Consider the following 23,629-nt stretch of genomic DNA (forward strand, 5'->3'; position numbering starts at 1 on the left):
ATGTTTTGTATTTTTTCGTTTTAATAATAATTATGCACATTTTTAATCTTAATTTTGGTAAATAGTTGGATTAAAAAGTTTTTGGCACATTATAGCATACAATGTAACACAGTATATTACTGTATAATCTGTTATATCTTATATTTATGTATATTTCTATAATATGCTGTCTTCTCATTAATATAATTTGAATAGGCTGGTGTGCTTAACATTATCAGTTCTTAAATATTCTCTACAATATTTCATATAATTAATAATTTAAAATAATTTCAATGTGAGCATTTTCAGTTAGAAATAGATGTAAAAATTCTACCTCCTCAGGAGAGTAATTGGCCCATCTTTTCCTGATTTTACTGTTCTAATTTGTCACCTCAGATTGAAATGTCAAAGACGCTTAATAGAAGTTCCTTGTGTAGAGCCCTGTATTGTCAAACTCTATGTGCAAAAAAGGAAATATGCTTGATCATTATGCACATAGGCAAATGCAAGGGGGGTTTCCGTCTGCTTGGAAACCCCCCTCCCCAGCACACACCATGGCCACAATAGAAACAGTAATATAATAGAATGTTACTAGTGCTGCATGTTCTTCTCAGTATCACAAATGAAATGATTAGCACCAACTGTGGATCTTTTAAAATGTGTCAGCCAGTAATAAATAAACCTGTGCGCCAACTAGGAGATGTGGAAAACATGCACTGGTTAATAATTAATACTGTATAATAATACACTATCCAGTACATAAGGAGACCGATATGTACATATATTTCCAGGGCAGTGCTAAGTTCTGCTGCTCCCTCAGACTCCTGAACTTGCTCCAATGCTCAGGAATGATGCCCACATCTGAAAAAAACATTCTGCTCAGACAGGATGGACCTACTGCCGCATCGAATGGCTCACTGTGATCGCTGGTCCTGTATATGCTGGAATTATGCAACACAATATACTTTGTATATCACATATTAAAGCTGGATAAGTGCTAATTATGTCCTCTTCATGGACAGGCCACTCTCACTCTAAAATCAAGCATTTGGAAACCCCCCTCTAGAAATCCTGCATTTGCCACTGAGGCAGATTATTCACAAATGGTTCTGGATGTCTTCAGCATGATTAGGTGAGAACACAGCTCACCTCAGACAGGGCCAAACGCTCTTTTGCATCCATATCTTGAAGAGTTGAATATAATGGCTTTAGGACAATAAGATTATGTTGAGTATAGTGTAATCTTAAATCTAGTGTCCATAGCGCTATCACAGCTTGTAGCAAATCATTTAAGGATAATAGGATATCATGCTAGAACTGTCAAAGCATTCTGTATGTTAGTTTTCGCACACATCAAATGCTCACTAGGCATGTAAAAAAGGTGCACACTGAATAACTGGCGCTCTAGATGGAATGTCATTTCTAGCCACTGACTATCTTTGCTCCTTTCATCCTTACACATCATTACAGCAATTTAACCAAATGCTAACTTTATCTACATAATCATTATTCTTTACCTTCATTGTCTTTACCAGCAAATATGGGTGAGTCAGAGCTAAACAATGAATATAGGTAAGTGTTACTGAACTGATGGATTTACTTGGAACTAGGCATAACAACCCAATGTCTTTGTACTCTGTAGCTGATATATATGAAGAACAAGTCTCCAAAATAAACCTCCATATAAATTCATTCATTTTAAATGTCAGTTATGCATCCACATTTTCATGGCATGTCTGACTAGGCTTTTGAGCCCAATATTCAGTGGTCAACTCCTTACGAGATGTCCTCAGTTTTAAATTGGGCATGGCACATAAATCTGAAGCATTTCAAATAATCGTGTTCGGTATGATCTGCTGACAGTCAAAATTTTTGACCCGGTAGTAATGTTATTTAAAGCATTTTAACAGTGTCAGCATTATGAAAATTAAACATGACCATTTAAAACCTTCAAACAAAAATGGCAGCTGCTCAATCAATCTAGCAGTACTAATCAGGTGCATGAAAGGGAGGGGTCAGACTAAGTAGAAAAAGGAGGGGGATTTAACCCCCTATTGTACCTCAGCACACTGAATAATACCTGCAACAATATATGAAGACTATATGGTCATAGAAATTCAGAGATATTAGTTGCATGCATTTGCAAATACATGGGAGGCTGCTGGGCCACGTCACGGCTTCTCTGTTACCAGCAGTCCCTAACACGGACGTGAACCCCTTAGTGTTAGGGACTGCTGGTAACAGAGAAGCCGTGACGTGGCCCAGCAGCCTCCCATGTATTTGCAAATGCATGCAACTAATATCTCTGAATTTCTATGACCATATAGTCTTCATATATTGTTGCAGGTATTATTCAGTGTGCTGAGGTACAATAGGGGGTTAAATCCCCCTCCTTTTTCTACTTAGTCTGACCCCTCCCTTTCATGCACCTGATTAGTACTGCTAGATTGATTGAGCAGCTGCCATTTTTGTTTGTTTGTTACGAGTTGCATGAAGGAGCCAGCATTAGTAGGGCATGCTGGTTCTAGTAGTGCTAGTTGGAGTTCCCAGGGGTGACTCCCAGGTAAGCTGGCTCTCAATTTGGATGCATTTATGTATGTGCCTTTATCATGAGGCCTTACATTTGACAAAATTATATATGTGCCTTTATCATGAGGCCTTATAATTGGTATATTTTACATTTGGGGTGAGCGTTTGGGCGTAGGGCCCCTGGGACTGGTCTGGCTGGGCCTCCTCAGGGCATCACCACTTAATACACATAGTTGCTTTTCACATCACCTTTTATGTTTGTTTATTATTCATGTATTTTTTCACATATATTTTAACCTCTCATTCCACACTTAATGATTACTCACACACAGCTATACTTTACACTGCACTGTCACTCTTTTTCCATTTTCGTGTGATGCCCTGGGGGCGTCCTGGGCTGGACGTTTTTTGGGGTGCACTGCGCCCCGGACGTGAACCCCTTAGTGTTAGGGACTGCTGGTAACAGAGAAGCCGTGACGTGGCCCAGCAGCCTCCCATGTATTTGCAAATGCATGCAATTAATATCTCTGAATTTCTATGACCATATAGTCTTCATATATTGTTGCAGGTATTATTCAGTGTGCTGAGGTACAATAGGGGGTTAAATCCCCCTCCTTTTTCCATTTAAAACCTTGTCAACATTAGAACTTTAAACATGATGGTCATGTTTAAAGTTATAATGTCAACACGGTTAAAATGCTTTACATAACATTACTGTGTCAGCATTCTCTAGTTGACATTATACTGTCGTTATTCTGACTGTTAACTACCTCCATAAATAATCACAGTGTTCACAAAACATTTAAGTCATACTTGCCTACCCTCCTGCAATGGCCGGGAGGCTCTCGAAAATTGGGTGGGGCCAGCCGGCCATGGGTGGTCGATGGCGCAATTCTTACTAATTCACGTTATAGTGGCTCCGCCCCCTACTCCACACTAATAACAGCACTGCATAGTGGGGACGGGGGTACAATGATGCCATTACTTCATCACGCCCTCGGACCCACCCATCTTTGCCAAGCTCTGTCTACCACCACTACCAGACCCACCCACCACTGACGAGTTCCACCCACCCACAGTGCCGACCTGATAGTATGATTTAAGTGAGTGTGATGATGTTGTTGGAGGCCATGGCCTGTGCACTTGTATGATAACGATAACACTACCCAACAAAATTAAAAAAATTTAAATATATGTGTTTCCTCCTAATTTAGGGATATTGAATCCAGTGTGAAAATTTGATTTTCTCTATCACATCACATTTCTAATTCTGGGTACACACTGGGCGATATATTGGCTGATCAATTGATCGGCCAATATATTCTGCCCCCGTCGGCCAGTTTGTACAGACGATATGTCTGTGAACAACGTCGTTCACAGACATATCGCATTGGCTGTGCTGCACAGCCAATGAACAGATGTGTCTGCAGACATATCTGTCCATCGGCAAGTGTGTATGGGCGATCAGCCAATCGCCCGTACACACTGGTGCAGAGAGGGGGGGGGGAGCCGCGAGCAGGTACTTCTTAACCCGGGTCTGGCACAGCTCCCCATCCACAGCAGCCCAGCACACACTGCTGTGTGCTGGGCTGCACTGGGAGACTGTCCGAGGCTGCTAAAGCAGCAGCCCGAGCAGTCTCCTATGTCAAAGGGGGGAAGCGATCACGCTGACCGCGTCCCCCATTGGCTGTGCGCTGGGCTGAAGGACACACAGCGCCCCCACCCCAGCGCGTAGCGCCGCGTCGCAAAAGGTTTTTTTTTTTTAAGGGGGCGTGGTCACACCTCCCATGATCAGGTCACGCCCCCTACCCGCCCCCAGTCCAGCCCGACCTGCTGCAGCATGCAGATGATGGTTGTTCAGTGTGTATGAACGACCATCATCTGCAGATATATCTTTCAGGTGTGTACCCACCTTTAGATACACACATATAACAAAAGTGGTAATAGCTACTGTATATCTGAAAAAGTAAGATATGTGAAGATTTCAATTAATCTCTATAGAAATTAAATATTCTCATCGATATTCATTTAGAAAACACTAATACAACTACAGAAACGATTAAAACCTGCAGAAACTCTTAACAATCCAAATTAGCAGTAATTAAATTGTTAATAAAAGATAGAATGTAAGGTAATTTTGCTTTAGGGAAATAGGATGTTGACGCTTTCTGTTTGTACAGTGTCTCTTTGGTCTCTCTAAAAGGGAACCGGCAGTAGTACACCACCATTGCAGGATCCCAGTGTCCTTGGTAGCGGTGCTCCTTTGTCAGAATGTCTTGGTTAAAATGTTCTCCCTGTTCATCACTTACACTACCCAGGGTGTCAGGGAGAAAGTCTAGATCGGAGTGTAAAAAGTTAATTTTAAGTGACATTCTACATTTAATATTCTTGTAGTTGTCCAATAGTTAATTCTCGATGGACACGTAGTTGGCCTCCTTTCTGTTCCCTAAGAATCCACACACAGCAGCCTTGAAGGAGGACCAAGCAGCCAACTTAATTTCTGTAAATTTAGCTTTAAATATTAAATCTGTAAGCAGTTTCCTTATTTGGGGGCCAACAAATATGCCTTCTTTTAGCTTTGGTTCGCTTAACTTCGGAAAGTTTTCCTTCAGATAACTGAAAGCCTGGCCTTCATTATCCAGACATTTCAAGTAATTCTTTATTAGGCCCAACTTAAGTGGAGGTAAAATGATTTTATGTGGCTAAGCCAATGGAGTGTACTTGATGTTTTGATTTCCAGCAACATAGGTTTCTCTCTCTGGCCACTTCTTGGGAGAAATCATGAGAGGTAGCCTCGGGCTATAACGCTTCAATCGCCTTATAGCCTTGTTAATGCAAGTTAAACATGTGCGTTAATATGAATTATAAGGCGTTAATGCACAGGATCCGTGATGAGTTCACAAACCTGTGTGTTCGTTGGCAGTTAACGGGTATATTTTGGGGGTCTCGGGAGATCCGAAAATAAAGAAATCCTTGATAAGCTAATTGAATACGGGTTGGCGATCAATTAGCCCCCGTTCAGTTAACGGGGCTAATTGAACGCCGCCCTTAGTTTCTCTTCTGTCCTATAGACACAGAAAACAGCAGTACTTTGTGAATCCATACACAATGACTAGAAATCTGCTCAGCTGCAGATCACACAAGGTTTTGATAGAACATCACACTGAGTATAAAAAAGCAAGTTTATCCACAGAGTAGTGATGCAAGACTATCAAACTGGTGAAGAAAAACTGTGGTGTCAGAAGGACTTCTATATGAAAAAATGTTAATTAAGTCAACGTTATGTGATTTTGCGTTGTGCCAAACACAAAACCTGCTAATCTTGATACACAAATATTTAAAATAGTATTTCTAAAACCCAATATTTTTTGTACATATAGTTACTATCTTGGTGAACACCATGTCACAAGCAAATTCCCCAGGACTTTGCACTGTGCTGCTCTTGAATTTTCTGCCATAAATGACTCCAGAATCTACTAATTTCTGTCAGATTACTGACACACACTAAACACACCAGCTAACCTACAGTACCAAATAAAAAATGCTAGAGAACTAGGTTATATGCTTCACTGTATGTACAGTACACACTTTAAATCTTCACTTGTGAAACACAGAGTAGGTATACATGACTTACAAATTTGATTTCAATAAACATTGTAAATGCAACAGCATTGTCTGGATAGTTGAATTACATGGTTAGTTATCCGAAGATAATGTATAGATTAGCAAACCTTCTGCTCCCACTGGCTAAAGCTCTTGTTATGTCTATAGGGAGGAGAGTTGGGCCTGAATATGGATAAAGGAAAGAAAATATATAATGTTTGTTTACTGCCAAGAGGTTTTGTCATGAGAATAAGGGGATATGTGCCAATATGCTCTGCACTAAAGAGACTAACTACAGCTTTGCTGTTCACGGTTTAGAATTAGTAACATTTCAGTAAAAAGATAGTAAAAAGATAAACTTCAGTATAAAGCTAATAATGTAAGGCTTTATATAAGGGCTCCATTAAATAAAGTTTTTCCCCAGAGACAGGGTTTTGTCCCATCTATCAAGGGGAAAGCACAAAATAAACCATGCCAGCATAAAGATTGGATGGTCTCACTGTTGACAGTGGAGTAACTCCTATTGGCATTGTTTGACTTTGGGCACCAGCAGGGGTATCAAGAATACTGGGCCGGCAGCCCAAGACGCCCGCTCTTGGTCCGGAAATGCATTCTACCTTCTATCTACGAGCCGGCGAATAATGTGGGGAGATAAAGTACTGAACATGAATATAATATTGTACATCACAAATGGATAACAAAGAAACGACACAGTGCGCCCAAGATGCCTTCCTCGGATTTTGCTGCCTTGGGCCGGATAAGCAACTTGTGGATCTATTCATGCAGTATATATCACATCGCACGTTTCAGTGACCTGTATTTGTTCCTTTGATGGTATCTCACACACTAACCTATGTAGTGCACCCAAAATTACCGCCTCACCTGCAGGTGGTAAGAGGTGGGGGGAGAGGTGCTTTGGGCTCGCGTTCACTTGATTAGGATAGGCTACATACCAGTCTGTGCACAGGGCACACAGTGACATTAGTGTGAATGGTGGGTGAAGGTGCTGCTGCCACCAGTCTGTATAGCGCTGCTGGTCACTCCAGCAACAGGGACCCTATGCAAATATAACTATAACACCTCAAATAATAAAAATGTTGGCAGAAGTGATTTCATCATCGTCGAAGCTGCGGGCAACAGCTATTAAGTAATACAATAAGTAATACCAAAAAAAGGTGTTGGCATTGTGTAAAACGAGCACTGCTTGTACTCCAAATGTATACTATATAGCAGCGGTTTTCAACCGCTAGTGTGCCGCGTGGCTGGTTGTGAAGTGTGCCGCAGTGGTCAGAGCCGCCGGGCACATTTTACAGTACTGCAGCAGCCCGGGCCGCTGAGCTCCTCTGGGAAACTCAGGCGCGCCCGGGCAGTGACCTCCAAAAGATGCGGCGCCGTGACATCACAGGTCACGCACACCACGTTGGCCGCTGCCTTCCCGCACACTCCTCCAGTCATCCAACCAGCGCCCTGCGCCAATCAGCCAGTCCGCACTCTCTCTCTTACCTCCTGCCCGGTCGCTTGCCTGGAAGCCCGCCCGCACACTCGGTAGCCTGCTGCAGTGTGTGAATGACAAGGTGGTGAGCAATGTGTTTTTTTGCTTGTGTCTGTGGGGGCCAGTCATGTTTTCTTTTCTTAGTGGGGACCAGCCATGTTTTATGTGTTAGTGGGGAGCAATGTGGGTTTTTTTGTGCCTTTGGGGACCAGCCATGTTTTTTGTTTAGTGGGGTCCAGCCATGTTTTTTGTTTAGTGGGGTCCAGCAATGTTTTATTTTTTAGTGGGGTGCAATGTGTTTTGGTTTTTTTTTGTTTCTGTGGGAGTTTTTGTTTCTGTGGGGGCCAGCCAATGTTATTTTTTCTGTGGAGGCCAATATATGTGTTTTATTCCTTTGGGGTGGCCACATTATATGTTTTATTTTTCTGTGGCCAATGTATGTGTGTTTATTCCTGCGGAGGCCAATGTATGTGTGTTTTTTATTTTTCCGGGGCCAATGTATGTGTGTTTTATTTTTCTGGAGCCAAAGTATGTGTTTATTTATGCGGAGACCAATGTAGTGTGTTTTATTCCTGCGGAGGCCAATGTGTATGTTTTTTCATCTGTCTCGCACGCTGCATTGCCAGATGGTGTGCCTTGGCAATTTTAAATCTTGCGCTTTGTGCCTCAAGTTGAAAAAGGTTGAAAATCACTGCTATATAGGTAGCCAGTAACAGAAGAGCGGGAGAGGGTTGGAGCGGGATGCCGGCGCTCGGGATCCATGTGGTCAGAATCCCGACAGGGTAAGGTCAGGATACCGACACCTGTCGGTCACTATCCTAACCCTCTTCCTCTCCCTACCCCTCTCTCCCCGCTGCCTAAAGAAATCCTGCATGTACCCTATGTTTCACCCCTGATTTCCAGTAACCACACACTAGGGGTCATTTACTGACATTACATTTAGGTAAAATTTTGGCACTCACCCACAGCAACTGATCAACAATTAGCAAAATGATCTTTGTAGTGCAAGTTAAAAGCAAATGTAATCCATATATTCTGTAACAAACCTGTTCTTTTATTTCCTCTTATTCCTACCCCCTATGCCTTTCTTATGCTGGGTACACACTTAAGTGACCCAGTGGTCAGCTGACCTTCCCCCACAGACCGCTTTGGTAAGCGTACACACCAATCGGCTGCTCAATATGTCTAGCCCAGGTGTGATCAGCAATTCCTGCGGCCAGTGTACGGATCAGTCAGTGGTTGAGTCCATACACACATGCAGATGTACCGATATATCTGCTGTCTTCAAGATATATCGCATCTGCCATGCTGCACGGCCAATATTATATATCTTTAAACAACATTCACAAATATATTGTGTGTACACACGAGCTAACACACTAAACAATATATCATTTGTCAGCTGTACAAACTATATATCGCATAGTGTGAAGCCTGCGTTACTCTTCACTGGTCTAACATTTTTTACATGAAAGAAAAAGATAAATACACTTATACATGTGTGGTTAGAATGTTACATTTTGATGTTAACATAGATAGGATAGCAGCTCTGAGAAGATGTTTAAATATTTTGGTGCACACAGTACATCTTGACAATCCACACAGTTATTGTTATGATCCTGTCTGCAACAATCAAGTTCATGTATTGAATTTACCTTGTTGCTTGTGCTGCAGGTCAGGATTCCTGTTTGTCTTGAGAACTGTTGCTTTTAAAGCATGTTAGCAGATTGCATTCCCTCCAGTCCACAAGCGGTTGCCTGGGGCCCGCCGACAGACAGGAGCAGGGTGCCATCTGCGCCCCGAGCCAGTACAATATTGCCACCCCCTTTCTCCATACTTGTACCTGCTCCACCTCTTACCTTCTGCCTCCTTTTCTACTGAAGGCGATGGAGTCCTGCTGGCTGACTATCAGAAGTGGCGTGGAGAAACCTGAGGATAGCAGGTAAGCACAATCTTCTGTTTTAAAATATTTTTCTTCTCTATAATGCTGCTGTCACTGGTGAAAACTTTGACTGTAGTAAAATACACCAGTTTCCGCCAGTGAAGCTTCCCTATATGAACAGCACAGGTATTATGGCGGTACTTGTATCGCCACAATACCTGTTACTTCAAAAGATTAAAATCCTTTAAAAAATGCTTTATTGTTTACAAAATATTTTTAGCTTATATAGAATTTTTATTTATTTATTTATTGTAAGGACGGGTGGGAGGGGGGCCCAGACAAATAACTTGCCTAGGGCCCCATGAAGTGTAAATCCGGCTCTGCTCCAGTCAGAATGCTCCTTGCCTCAGCTGAGATTAGCAAACAATCAGAGACTTGTAATTCCTGTATATTCCTTGTCTCTCTTTTGTTCTGTGCCAGTACGGATACTGCCTTTGAACCTCTATATACCCCTGCATATACCTTCTAATATCCTGCCTATAAACCTCTAAGGATGACGCTAATTTGCGTACGCAGTCATACAGTAAATAAAGACTCCAGACCTAGAACCTGTGGCTCCAAAGCACAAAGTATTATTCAAGTAAAAGTACAGCAGTTACACACTATGATCCTCATATAATCTTAGCGCAAAGAGATTATACAGACCCAAGTACAATTATACATACGCAGCACTCTCTGGTCCAGATGTTAGGCATCAGCAAGAAACCCCTCGTCAATCAGCATTCAGCACAAAGGAACCCAGGGTCAGAGCACACATATTTATACCCCCCAGAAATAAACAACACAATAGAGAAGTTTGTTGCTAATACCATTGGTCCTAAAGGAGAATGCATATGTTACAAGGCATTTAACAGGTTGGTTCAAATAGACACGATCTAGCCTCTAACAACTGGTGGTCTCTGGTTTCCCGCCCCATGTAAATCCTAACAGTTGTTCATATAATGTACATTTTGTTGCTTGAAGTCTCTGGAGAATGCATGTTGCGATCTCTCCATCGATATTACCGGAATACTGTTGAGAGAGTACACATCAGTACAATACCAAGCATGGCTTGCTTATCACGTATAAAACCTTAGTTACGAAATAATCTTTATTTCCTAACAATTATAATAAATGTGCATACTTGAATGTTATACCTTAAAGCTTATGGAACCTTGTATGTGAATATGTAATGTGTGAGTATGTGGGGTTTGATGTAAAGACGCTAGTTAACTTGGGGCAGATGCGTGTGCGTGAAGCTAATATTCAGCGTTTTCATACAGGGTCTTATGCTTTCGCTAATATGCAACTAGTTAACAGCGCAATTGTGCGTATTAATGTGTGTATGAGAACACCTAGCAGTGTGGAATGCTGAGCATTATAGTTCCATGACTTGCTCATGCCCCAGCAGCCCCCACCTTTTCAGGCTCCAAAATACTGGTCTTTGTTCTCCCAGGGCCTGTGTGGATGCAAATTAGCACAGCTACAAGACCCAAACCTCAGATAACACTCTTGGCTTTGAAGGTATTTTATTGTAGGAAGCCTGCTAATGTAAGGTGCTACAAACGACCCTCTTGCTGTATTCGAGCAGGGCCACCTGGAGTGAGAGCAGACGTTATGTCCATGAAGCTTGTCTTCACAGGCTAGTTGTCACGTGGCCATTTGCTCTGTTTAGCTAATGCAATCCAATTTTGACATACTGTACAGCCATTTCTGAAATATATCCTTTAGGGGAATTATAATAATACACACACTTTATCCAGAGCACCCAAACTACATAAAGTCATGAAATGGGCTTTTGATGAATCGCCATAACTTATGGCGATGGTCACAGATGCAATTGCATGATGTTAATAGTAATATCGCCACATGTACTAAAGTGTGAGTTTATCTAAAATGGCGCTTAGGCGGCCATTCGCAAAATGGCATCTTGCGATCTCATTTCCAAGATGGCGTCTTGTGGCCAGTCGCAAGATGGCGTCGCTGCGATCCAATTTTAAACTGATATTGTCTCAGTCAATAATCCAGCTTCGACAGTCCACCCTTTGATAGCGAACAACATGCTATCACAATCTGATTTTAAAATATAGTTTAGGCTTACATTTATATGCTATTTAGTGTTATTATGGGATGGCACAAGGTGGTTCTTAATCCATCAATAATGTGTCTCTGAGTGGGGACATAAAACTACTATTATACGCACATCGCGGATCTTGGAAGATCATGTGAAAGGTGTGGGGATACACCAGTCCTATAAAGGCAGTCTTGAAGGGGAAATTTGAGACTTTACATTATCTGAAGTGTTTTAAAATAACATTTCAATAATACATTCTATGCATGTCTAAATATAATACATTAAATGATAATATTTCCTAGTTCAGGGTTGTAATGCAGTTCTGTATTTACCTCAGTATTCATACTGACCACCATCATAATTTCGTTCTTTCGGTTTACTGTATTTTTTAATTTTCCACACTTCAACACAATAGGAACACACCGGACACATATGCCAATTATTAAGATGACAATCAGTATAAGGATTAAGAATTTGCCGATGCTGGCGATCACTTCCTGGACCCATTCTCCTAGACCAGAGAACCATTTCACTGGGTTCAGCCATGAAACCCATCCTTCTATCTTCTCCCCTACTTCAGTCACTGAAGCACGATGGATCTTACGAAATTCCCATTTTAGCTGCAGAATTTCATCCATCTTCTGGTCTATCACTTCCTTAGGGTCGCTGGTATCATTGGCGACACAGGTGCAACATTTTACTCCAAATTGGGTGGCCAACGTTACGCAATACCCTCCAGTAACAGCAGTTAAATAATTTAACACTAGCCTGTGTTGCACCAGTTCTTTCTTGTACGCTTGCAATTCTCTCCCTGTATACCTGAATGTGTCATCGTACATCTCGGTGATATTATCTATCAATTTAGAAAGTTCCTGAATATATCTAAAGTTTAATGTACCCCGAGCGATCCTGGTGGGGTCCAATGCGACTAAAACTTGAAAGCCAGTTGTCTCACTAATTAACTGAGTGGCTTTGTGCACGTCACCAGGTATCATATTTTGTTTGCCTCTGTGTTCATATTGTGTGTTAAGATATGGTGATGGTGTGTTTTTATGTATACCAAGCATTTCAACATGTGTGAGGGTCATAACTTCTGGGACTACTCTTCCCAGGTAACACAAACCTTCAGAACTCGGGGAGAGCCACTTATACACTTTTCTTCCACATATAAAATATACATTATCAGGGAGAACATAAGGAATGGTATGCATCATTATCATTAAGCACATTTCCCTTGCAAACAATCTTATATCTGGGTCTTCCATCTGGTACATGCAAATTTCTGGCTGTATTATTTTAGCACAATAACCATCTGGCACCTTACCAATAATTTCTTTGGTGGAACTCAATGCATACCGGTACCTAAAATGTCTCCCACTAGATTTAATTGAGCATAACAGATCATGGTTTATGAACTCATTATCAGCTCTTTGTGAGAAGGTCATCATCTGATTAACTCCCGGGTTTATTGGGGTTGGTTATGTTTAAACACAAAAGTGATCTATCTACTTGGAATTGATAGAGTTTGAAATGAGGTGGTTTGGATGAGAGGAATTTTCCATCCAAGGTTTTCCCTTTCAGTAATTCTAAAATTTCCATGATATTCAGCGGAAATGGCACCCACACTACATTATGCTGTCCCTGTGGCACATGTGAACACACCCAGCAATCAGTTTGATTTAACACTTTGCCTACCATGCTATGATAATCCTCTAAAGGATACTCACCCCAGTACGGGTTATATTTAGGCTGGCACCGCTGGATACAATTCTCATCAACTAGGGACCCACAAAGCTCACAAATACAGGAATCTTCAGACGATAAACCTCCACACCGTCCCCGAGTATCCGAAATAACAGCTCTCTTAACAATAACAGTACTAAGATTGGTCAGACACTCCCCTGATTGGCATTGCACTCCTTCTGACTCCACTCCATCAGCGCTGCCATCAGCTCCCATCTCCTCTATCGGTCCTCCATCACAGAAACTGGGTATCCCCAAACAGATCATCACGACAAAAACTCTGGAAGAAAGAACTAGGATGACCACAGTAGACCACTCCATTGCTGGGAGCACTGATCTACACATTTCTTTAGTTCAGGTATCTCACCGTCACCTTTTTAATCCTTCCGGCACAAGCTCGCGATTGACAGGTCCACATTATCAACCTCGTCTCCGCCTTGTATCACCACCGGTTGGTTAACCTCCCTATAGTGAGTGGAATCGACCCACGTATCTTCCCCGGCCACCCTCTGAGGATGTGGTACTTTGTCAACAATCGTCACATACGGTCCTTTCCACCAATCAGTTAAACGACCTGAGCTAAAAAAAGTCGGATCATAACAAATTCCCCAGGTTTGACATTATGACAGTTTGCATTAGACATGTTAGTTAATAACACTTTCAATTTCTGTTATTCTTATTCATCTTTGTATCTCAAAGGGGGGACAGATAAAGGAAATGACAGTCTGGAACGAACTTGATTTTATTACCCATCACCTTACACATGTTCTGGGAAACGTCACCTGTAAAATGAGTCCCCCTATCACTTTGAATAATTCTAGGGATATAGTATCTGCATACAGGTTCCTGCAATTAAATCTTGTTATTAATGGCTACTGCTCTAAATAATGCCTGGGCCCCTGGGTTGGATAGTATTCCGAGTATTTGACCTTAGCCTGGCATGGCTGCCGTTTATCCTTAGCAACCTTGTGTCCTGTGTGAGAGATAAAGCACAACAGTTAAATATCATTTAAACATGACCTAAATACAACAATAAATCATCCACATTTTACATTAGAACAGATACATTGGCAGGTTGAAAAGATTGTAAACAGTCATATAAGGCCTGGGAGAAGATAGTGGGGTTGCCTTTGAACCCATGGGAAACCCGTGTTCATGTGTGGTGTTCTTCACTTTGCAGTACTTACTTATGTGTCCCACTTGGTGACAGTTAAAACATCTTTTTGAACGGGGTGGATGAAAGGATTGTTGTGGGAGTTGAGCAAGAGGGAAAGATGGTGGGTATGGGTAGGAATATGGAGGATAAGGGTATGGTGGGAGGTATGAAATTTGTGGGTAGCATGGCACCTGTGGTTGTGTATGATATGTGGGGTAAGGATGTGTTTGCTGTGGTGTGGGATTGGTGAGGACATGTAGCTGTTCAGGTGCAAGTGTGTGTATAGTGCAGGTGTGTCTACTGGCTGTGATGTTACAGTCATTCCTTCCAGAGCTTGGATACTGACAGCCATTAGTTTTTCGCTCTGGGTTTCTCTCTTCTTTGAGATGTTTTTATCATGTTCTATGACAGATTCTATGAGGGTATCTATTGTGACTCCCCTCCAGCCAGGCTGTGAGGTCTGAACCCGGGTAATATTATCTTGGTTTACTTAGTCTGTTAAGGGAACGTCACCATCCAATACACAATCCGTGACAAATTTTGTCACGTCGGTATTGAGTGGTAGACAGGCCCTTAACACCACATGCCAATCTTTATTAGTTGGCTCATGAGAACTACCCAAATTCCTCAAAAATCTCTGACATTTGGCTAGTTCCTTCTTGGGATTGGGGAAATCATTTATGATGGAATTTAGTTCTGCTCTTGTCTAAGGACAATGCATTACCACTTCCCTCGTGGGCACTACACCGTTCGCATCTGCATTTCCATTCGGAACAGTTATTGTCCGAATGGGATGCAGCCCGGTAGCGCTGCTACCTTTGACCTTGTTACCTGGCTGGGGGTTTAATCTGTTGCTGCTACGTATGGTATTAACAACTTCCTCTACGGGTGCAGAGGGTGTTAGCACTTCCCTTACTGTTACTGATGGAGATGACGGCACCACTCGTGATTGTTGTGATGCAGCATCTATCATCTGTACAGCATGGGAAATGGCAGACATTACAATAGGCTCATCATCCACATCATGAACATTTTCTTTATAGTTGCTTAAGAGAGGGTACAAATTGCTTCTTACATTTTTGTGGGTATTTTTGATAACTGTACTTGCACCTCCATCCACATAAGGTGGGGGTGGTGCACGTGAACTGCTGGCAATACCTACCACAACGCTACCTTGCTGCACGTGCGCGCCATTTTGCGGCTCACCCGCATTGTAATTCAGCGTCGTGGATGTATTCTCTGGCAATGCGCTCGCAACGCTAGTTTGCGGTGCTTGTGCATTTTTAAGCCACGCATCCCCTTCATGCTGCCACAACTTTAAACATTCATAATATTTGACCTTTTTCTCTCGGGAGTGTATCAGACTGATGTGATCCCGGACATTATCTAATACATCTTTATCAAAACTACCAATTCTGGGAAACGGTCTAACACTCTTCACTGTCATTTTAAACCATACATCACAATACCTTATTGCATAAGTACCGTACTTAGTATGCATAATACGACGGGCCAATCCAAACAGCGCTTCCATTAGCAGCACATCATTGTCTAACATCTCTATTGTTTGCATGGCCCCCATTCTGAGACAACTCCTATGTTTTTCAATAAAGATTTAAACTGGTGAAAGACAGTCAAGATACTTTCACTTACCTGTGGATGATTTAACGGCAGCGCCCACACACCTGTGAAGATTTGAAGAAGGCTACTCCACCCACCCGGATAAGATTTAAGAAGGCAACTTCCACACCTATGGAAGATTAAGTCGGCTACTTCCACGCACCTCTCTACAACAAAGACAACATGTACACCTGCTACTGTGTATAGAACGGTAAGCTGCTTACCGAGCGGCTAGCACATAGCCCTTAAAGGTCATACGGTATCTCTAACTTTAGGGAACAAGTTACCCCTACCAACAAATACTCACTGTTACACACTTTTTTTCCTGCGCAGAAAAATACACGTTAACCCAGATATTGACAACAATTGAAAAGAATGTAAACCTCAACGGCTTTGTTTAAACATGTGGCAGCACGACCGGAAGTACATATACGCTATTGTGCGACCAGTCACATACACAATAATGTGACTACCACACAACCGTATGACAACCTTTAGCTGCGTACACAAAAGTGTTTGCTGTGCGCAAAACTGCGACTGAGCCACGTGTGCAATACTGCGGCACCCCTTTAAATGTTAGATTCTATCAACAAAGGAAAACAAACTTTTTCCTCTCTTGTCCCTGGATTCTAGTCAGCGTCCCTGGCTCACATGAAAACGGGTAGCGATCTCTCAGCACCGAGCAGTTGCAGGTAAACCCTGCATGTGGCCACTCCACTCTTTGGTGAGAAATCGATAACCGTAAGTGCCGTGTGAGCGGGTAAGTGACTTCACGATGAGCCCTCAACTAAGGATACTGCCTTTGAACCTTTATATACCCCTGCCTATACCTTCAAATATCCTGCCTATAAACCTCTAAGGATGACACTAATTTGCATACGCAGTCATACAGTAAATAAAGACTCCAGACCTAGAACCTGTGGTTCCAAAGCACAAAGTATTATTCAAGTAAAAGTATAGCAGTTACACACTATGATCCTCATATAATCTTAGCGCAAAGAGATTATACAGACCCAAGTACAATTATACATCCGCAGCACTCTCTGGTCCAGATGTTAGGCATCAGCAAGAAACCCCTCATCAATCAGCTTTCAGCACAAAGACCCCCAGAAATAAACAACACAATAGAGAAGTTTGTTGCTAATACCATTGGTCCTAAAGGAGAGGGCATATGTTACAAGGCATTTAACAGGTTGGTTCAACTAGACACGATCCAGCCTCTAACAACTGGTGGTCTCTGGTTTCCCGTCCCATGTAAATCCTAACAGTTATTCATATAATTTACATTTTGTTGCTTGAAGTCTCTGTGGTCCATAAGTTGAGAATGCATGTTGCGATCTCTCCATCGATATTTCCGGAATACTGTTGAGAGAGTACACATCAGTACAATACCAAACATGGCTTACTTATCACGTATAAAACCTTATTTACGAAATAATCTTTATTTCCTAACAATTATAATAAATGTGCATACTTGAATCTTATACCTTAAAGCTTATGGAACCTTGTATGTGAATATGTAATGTGTGAGTATGTGGGGTTTGATGTAAAGACGCTAGCTAACTTGGGGCAGATGCGTGTGCATGAAGCTAATATTCAGCGTTTTCATACAGGGTCTTATGCATTCGCTAATATGCGACTAGTTAACAGCGCAATTGTGCGTATTAATGTGTGTATGAGAACACCTAGCAGTGTAGAATGCTGAGCATTATAGTTCCATGACTTGCTCATGCCCCAGCAGCCCCCACCCTTTTCAGGCTCCAAAATACTGGTCTTTGTTCTCCTAGGGCCTGTGTGGATGCAAATTAGCACAGCTACAAGACCCAAACCTCAGATAACACTCTTGGCTTTGAAGGTATTTTATTGTAGGAAGCCTGCTAATGTATGGTGCTACAAACGACCCTCTTGCTGTATTCGAGCAGACGTTATGTCCATGAAGCTTGTCTTCACAGGCTAGTTGTCACGTGGCCATTTGCTCTGTTTAGCTAATGCAATCCAATTTTGACAAACTGTACAGCCATTTCTGAAATATATCCTTTAGGGGAATTATAATAATACACACACTTTATCCAGAGCACCCAAACTACGTAAAGTCATGAAATGGGCTTTTGATGAATCGCCATAACTTATGGCGATGGTCACAGATGCAATCGCATGATGCTAATAGTAATATCGCCACATGTACTAAAAGTGTGAGTTTATCTAAAATGGCGCTTAGACGGCCATTCGCGAAATGGCATCTTGCGATCTCATTTCCAAGATGACGTCTTGCGGCCAGTCGCAAGATGGCGTCGTTGCGGTCCAATTTTAAACTGATCTTGTCTCAGTCAATAATCCAGCTTCGACACCAGTCATTCTGACTCCTAGCAAGTCACAGCCTGACTTTCTAGCCCCTGCTTCCTTCAAGCCATTGCTATCCAGGGGCGTAATTATAATGGGTTCAAGCTGTGCAGGGCACACGGGCCCCTGGGTACAGAGGGGCCCACACACCGCACACCCTGCACCCAATTAAATATACTCACCTCTCCATCGGCCCTGCGCTGGCTGCAGCGCTGCAGAAATCATAGGGAAAATGGCACTCCGGCCATTTCCCCAGTGATTCACGCATGCGCAGTAGAGATGTTCTGTGAATGTGGCGTGGGCGCCATGTTCCCGGAGACCTGCGCATACATAGTAGACTCTGGCACAATGCCAGAGTCTACTGTGCCGCCGGAGAGGAGGGAGCCTGCACACGTGCCCCCTCCTCTCTTAAAGTGCCTCTGTTGCTATCCCTGACTCCTGAGTGTGTTCCATAGTTCCTGGTGATTGAATCCTGCATTTACATCTGCCTTCAGTAAACTTGAAAGCTCACTAGTTTTCAGTCTGCAACAATTACAACTTTGTCAAATGCCTGTGTTCTGACTGCTAAGCTTCACTACAGTACATGTTCTGCCTGAGGGCCTGATTCAGAGCCGGATGCTCTGACCAGAGCGCTCCCTCTGAATCAGGGCCCTCCTACCTCAACTTGGAGCGGCCTCTTGGACGCTCACATAGCTGTGGATTACCACCCACAGCTCATGCGAGCGTCCATGATGATGGTCGTGATGGTCAAGACCATCGTGACCATCGGGCTTGCGATGAGACCCTGCGGTAGGGTCTTGCTGCCGCAAGCCCTGGAGTGATTTTGGCTCTGTCAGAGCCAAAATCACTCCCACTGACATCACTACTGATGTCAGTGGGGCCGGACCCAGACGGTAGGCGTTCCCATGGGAACGCCTCCCTCTGGAAGCCACGCCCCCGGCACGCCCACCAAAGGGGACGTGCTGTCAGTCCCCATCGACAGCACGCCCCCTTTGGTGCGAGACCCCGAGCGACGGCTACCCCGTCGCTCGCCGGGTCTCGCGCATGAGCACGACGGAGCTCCCTCCGTCGTGCGCATGCGCATTAGGGCACCATCGACCCGCTTGCGAGCGTCCTGCGCTCGCGAGCGGGTCTAAATTAGGCCCTGAGACTCCACCTGTGTCTCCAGCCTGGTCCTGATTACAGTGTTTACTACAGTCCTCCTAACTAGTGCTGGTGTATTTTTCCTAATCTGCTGCAGTGAGCCTGTATTCTGCCATGTGATTACCATGTATCTTCTTTGAGTTACCTGGTTCAGTGTGTACTGTACTATCACATCCAGCCATTGCACCTCTTTCCACTAACATCCAGTGACCGTTTGAGCCTGTTCAAGAACAGCCTTATTCAGTCAGTACAGTATTGCACCTTATACTGTTCAGTCCTGTACTCCTCAGAGCTACACTCAGTAACTAGTGCACGATCATTCAAGTCTGACTCCAGTCTGGTCTAAGTCTAGTTCCAGTCCGGTTCAGTACCTGCAGTTCAGCTCCAGTCTGGTCTAGTCCAGAATCTTTGAGTTATCCAGTTATTGCCTAAGTGTCTCTGATCCTGTATCCGCTGACTATCTAGATGGATCCGGAGAGGGCAGATCCTGACAGTTATGGTCCGGATTCAATTAGCCGCCGTAATTAACCGCAGGCTATTTGGTCAGCCGGGGCTATTCGATTACAGCCTGCGGTTGCACTCAACGCGGATTTGTGTTTGAGTCTGAGGGAGCCATAGGTTAACTGCAATTTTACTGGTCAAAAAGGGTTGTAATTGATAAGCCTCACATGTAAAAGCCAGAGGCTACCACTTTGTTTTTCTCACGTGGTAAATTACCGTGGCTAATTGACTCTGGCCCTTAGCCTCATATGAATGTCCACAACGAAAAAGTTAGTTCACCTACTGACATAAGCATGAATCTCATAGTTGTGTTGCAGCCAGTCTGCATAGAAGAGGATTATTACACTCATAAATATGCAAGGAAATATAAAATATGGGTTGGGTATGAGATCCCGGCAGTCGGGATGCCGCTGGTAAGAATACTGACAGCGGCATCCCGATAGTCAGAATCCTGACATCCATAAGGAAAGAATATAAGACTAACCCTTACCCCTCCCTCCCCAATGCCTAACCTAACCTCCCCCCTAGTGCCTAAACCTAGCATATGCAGCTTGAGCTTTCACTGCGTCCGATGTGGTTAGCAAATTCTGAGTCAGACCTGTTGTAATTATGAGTGAGGCTCCGATGGTACTCGATGTTACCTATGGTTTTGCAGACTTGCAAAGTGTTACGGATGTGAGTAAGGGGAAGTGGGCATCCTTATAGTGTGCTGCGATGGCATAGCGATTGCAAACGTTAGCAATTGTAAGCTCTCCTGGTGTGGGGATTGATGTGAATTACTAAATATTGTCTGTAGAAAAAGCACTGTAGAATATGTGTGCACTATATAAATAGTTTAATAAATAATAATAATAATTATTATTATACAAATGGAGTACTCCTATAAATTAGGGGGTCTTAATTATGCTGAAGACTCGATCTAAAATGTCCTAATTTTATTAATGCACAGCAGACATGCACTTATATTGTGCAAACTAAAAGTAGTCTCACTAAAAGTAGTGGACATGTGCTGATTACCACCACTTCCAATAATCTGTCTTTTTTCAACACCTTTGCAGCCTCAAGATAATATATGAACACCTTCAAATATGCAATACCCAGGCATTGAAACCTATTACAAGGTGCAGTCCCTCAATGTAACACGTTGCACTACCAGCAGCATTCCATATGGAAATCCAGGACCAGGACGGATCTGTGGATGGGCCACAAAGGCTTGAGCCTAGTACAAAACAGTAGTATTGGCAGCCCTATCTATGCACATCATTGATTTTATATTTTCTATTTTGTAGATTAATAATTATTTATAGATGGTCTGAATTATATCAAATGTATATTTACACTAATTTACTTAATACATATAACGTATTGACAGTTGGAATCATATATATAAAATGTGTTGGGGAGGAAAGTTGCAGATGGCTAAAATTTACCTACAGAATAAAAAACTGTATATCCAAACCTCTCCTTAACCTGCCCATATAGGATGCCAATCACCGCACAATCTACTCCATCTTGCCATGCTAGTTTATGAGTGACACTATAAAGAAGTTTTATGGTGCAAGGTGGAAATGTAGGTACATGAAGCAGGAAGTAATGTCTTTAGCATGTTGTTGACATGTTTTAAAAAAATCAGATATGATAACACAAAGATATAAATTGAATTGTAAATGCAATCTATCACATCACAATTATACAAATTAATTCCCAAGATTTTCAAAAGTTACTTATTCTTTTGGTACAACAGTCATAATGTCCTTCAGCAGGTATTAATTCTATACATAGATTTGTACTTGAAATAATGTATGACTGCCTTTTTGATTTTTAACTTAATAGCATATCTGACTATAAAAGACTTGCAGGACTTACAGGAACATGTTAGGTCACCAGTTTCTGGAAGAAGTTATTGCAGACACACTTCCTCCTGTGGAGATGTTGTTTGCATTTAAGTGTCTGCTTCTTTGCATTACAGATATTCACTGCTCATCCCAAGTGGGACCAGGTGGTTTTAATTTGTGTTTTGTTTACTATGATGTAAATGCTATTTTGATTGATCTCTGCGCATCCTGCAAACCACTGCAAAGTCAGTAAGCTGTGACATTATAAAAACTATTGGCCGTTGTCCTGCATCCTGAGAAGCTTGTCCAAGTTTCGGAAGTCAACGGTTTGCACAAAAAGCATTACTTTAATTTTGGGCAAGCCAGTTGGCAAAACATGTTTTGGCACAAAGAACAGATATTTTAAAATAAATGATCTCTAAGAGGGTATGGTCTAACTGTCTGATTGTAATTTGACATACAGTATTGGAATGTAGTACCTACATCTGCAACCACTCAGGCCTGACAACTCTATGTATGGCTAGTTCCATGGCCACTTAGTTGATTGCATCTTGTTTGGGAAACTGAGTACATGTAAACTGAAAACAGACATTTTACAGCTTTGTTTAACATTGTTTAATATGCTCACTAATCAGAAAGATTCAAACAATAAAAATTATCCAGTTGGTAAAGTAGCACAAACACTATTTGTGCATTCAAATTTTTGGGGGTCATCAGTGTGGCAATTTGACCTGGTGCTTTTAAATTCACCTTTAGCTATCTGGCTCTACTTAAAGACTGCCCTGCACTACTGCCCTGCTGAATTTTTATCACATCCACAAAGTCATGATCTTGTCATATGAGTGTGCTACTTTGTGAATTTCTGAAGTGTGGTTTGCAACATTGGCATGAAGTAAATGTAGCTTCACAGGCTTGGAGAGTACAGGCTGTTATTATTATTTGGCTCTGCAGTACGACACACAAATAGTACAACAATGCAAACAGTTTATCTCTCTCCAAGGTTTGCTACATCTCCCCCTAAGTTCCATTTGCTAATAGGAGGGTTCTACTCTTCAGGTATAAGAACCAGCGCTCGTTTAAACAAAATATTTTACTAAAAAAGAATGAGAAACAGATGTAAAAACATTAAAGCATTATATTTATTAAATATAATAATAAAACAATTAATTAAAGCACAATAGCATAAAGGAATCTTCAACATATAATCAAATATTGTAAATCCACTGCTAGGAGGACTTCTGTATAACGTAGTTTTTAAATGGCATTTAGGACTTAATTTTTTTGGACAGTCATTTGGTTGTATAAACAGCAAATATTTACTAAGTGGTTACTGTGTTCCATTAGCGAGGATCCGCAGATGGCAAGGCTGAGATAGGCACTCCACTTGTAGCTGTGTGTTAGAAAATCCTGATAAAGCAATGATGTCCACAGATATTAATAAGTCCAAAGTCCGCTGGATAATGTCAAGACCAGAATTCACAATTGTGCAGGATTCTCATCCACAAATACGCAGTGATGGTAGGTTTAAAATCGCTGAGTATATACCTCCAGCTTCTTCAGAAGAAACATCATTGCTTTATCCGTTATACAGGAGTCCTCAAAGAAAATACATAGACATAACCTGTCTGTTCTACATGGAATATTTCCAAGGTTTTCAGTGGTACTGGGCATCATAGGTGTTTCTTGACTTTAA

General features: G+C 42.2%; 1 protein-coding gene across 1 annotated transcript in view; it reads right to left on the reverse strand.

Moving 5' to 3' along the window:
• Nucleotides 1-23,629, reverse strand: part of AIG1 (androgen induced 1) — a 421,887-nt gene that overhangs the window by 70,392 nt on the left and 327,866 nt on the right. The window lies entirely within an intron of this gene.

This window comes from Taudactylus pleione, unplaced genomic scaffold, assembly GCF_031769625.1.
Source record: "Taudactylus pleione unplaced genomic scaffold, aTauple2 ptg000006l, whole genome shotgun sequence".
In the NCBI taxonomy this organism is placed as follows: domain Eukaryota; kingdom Metazoa; phylum Chordata; class Amphibia; order Anura; family Myobatrachidae; genus Taudactylus; species Taudactylus pleione.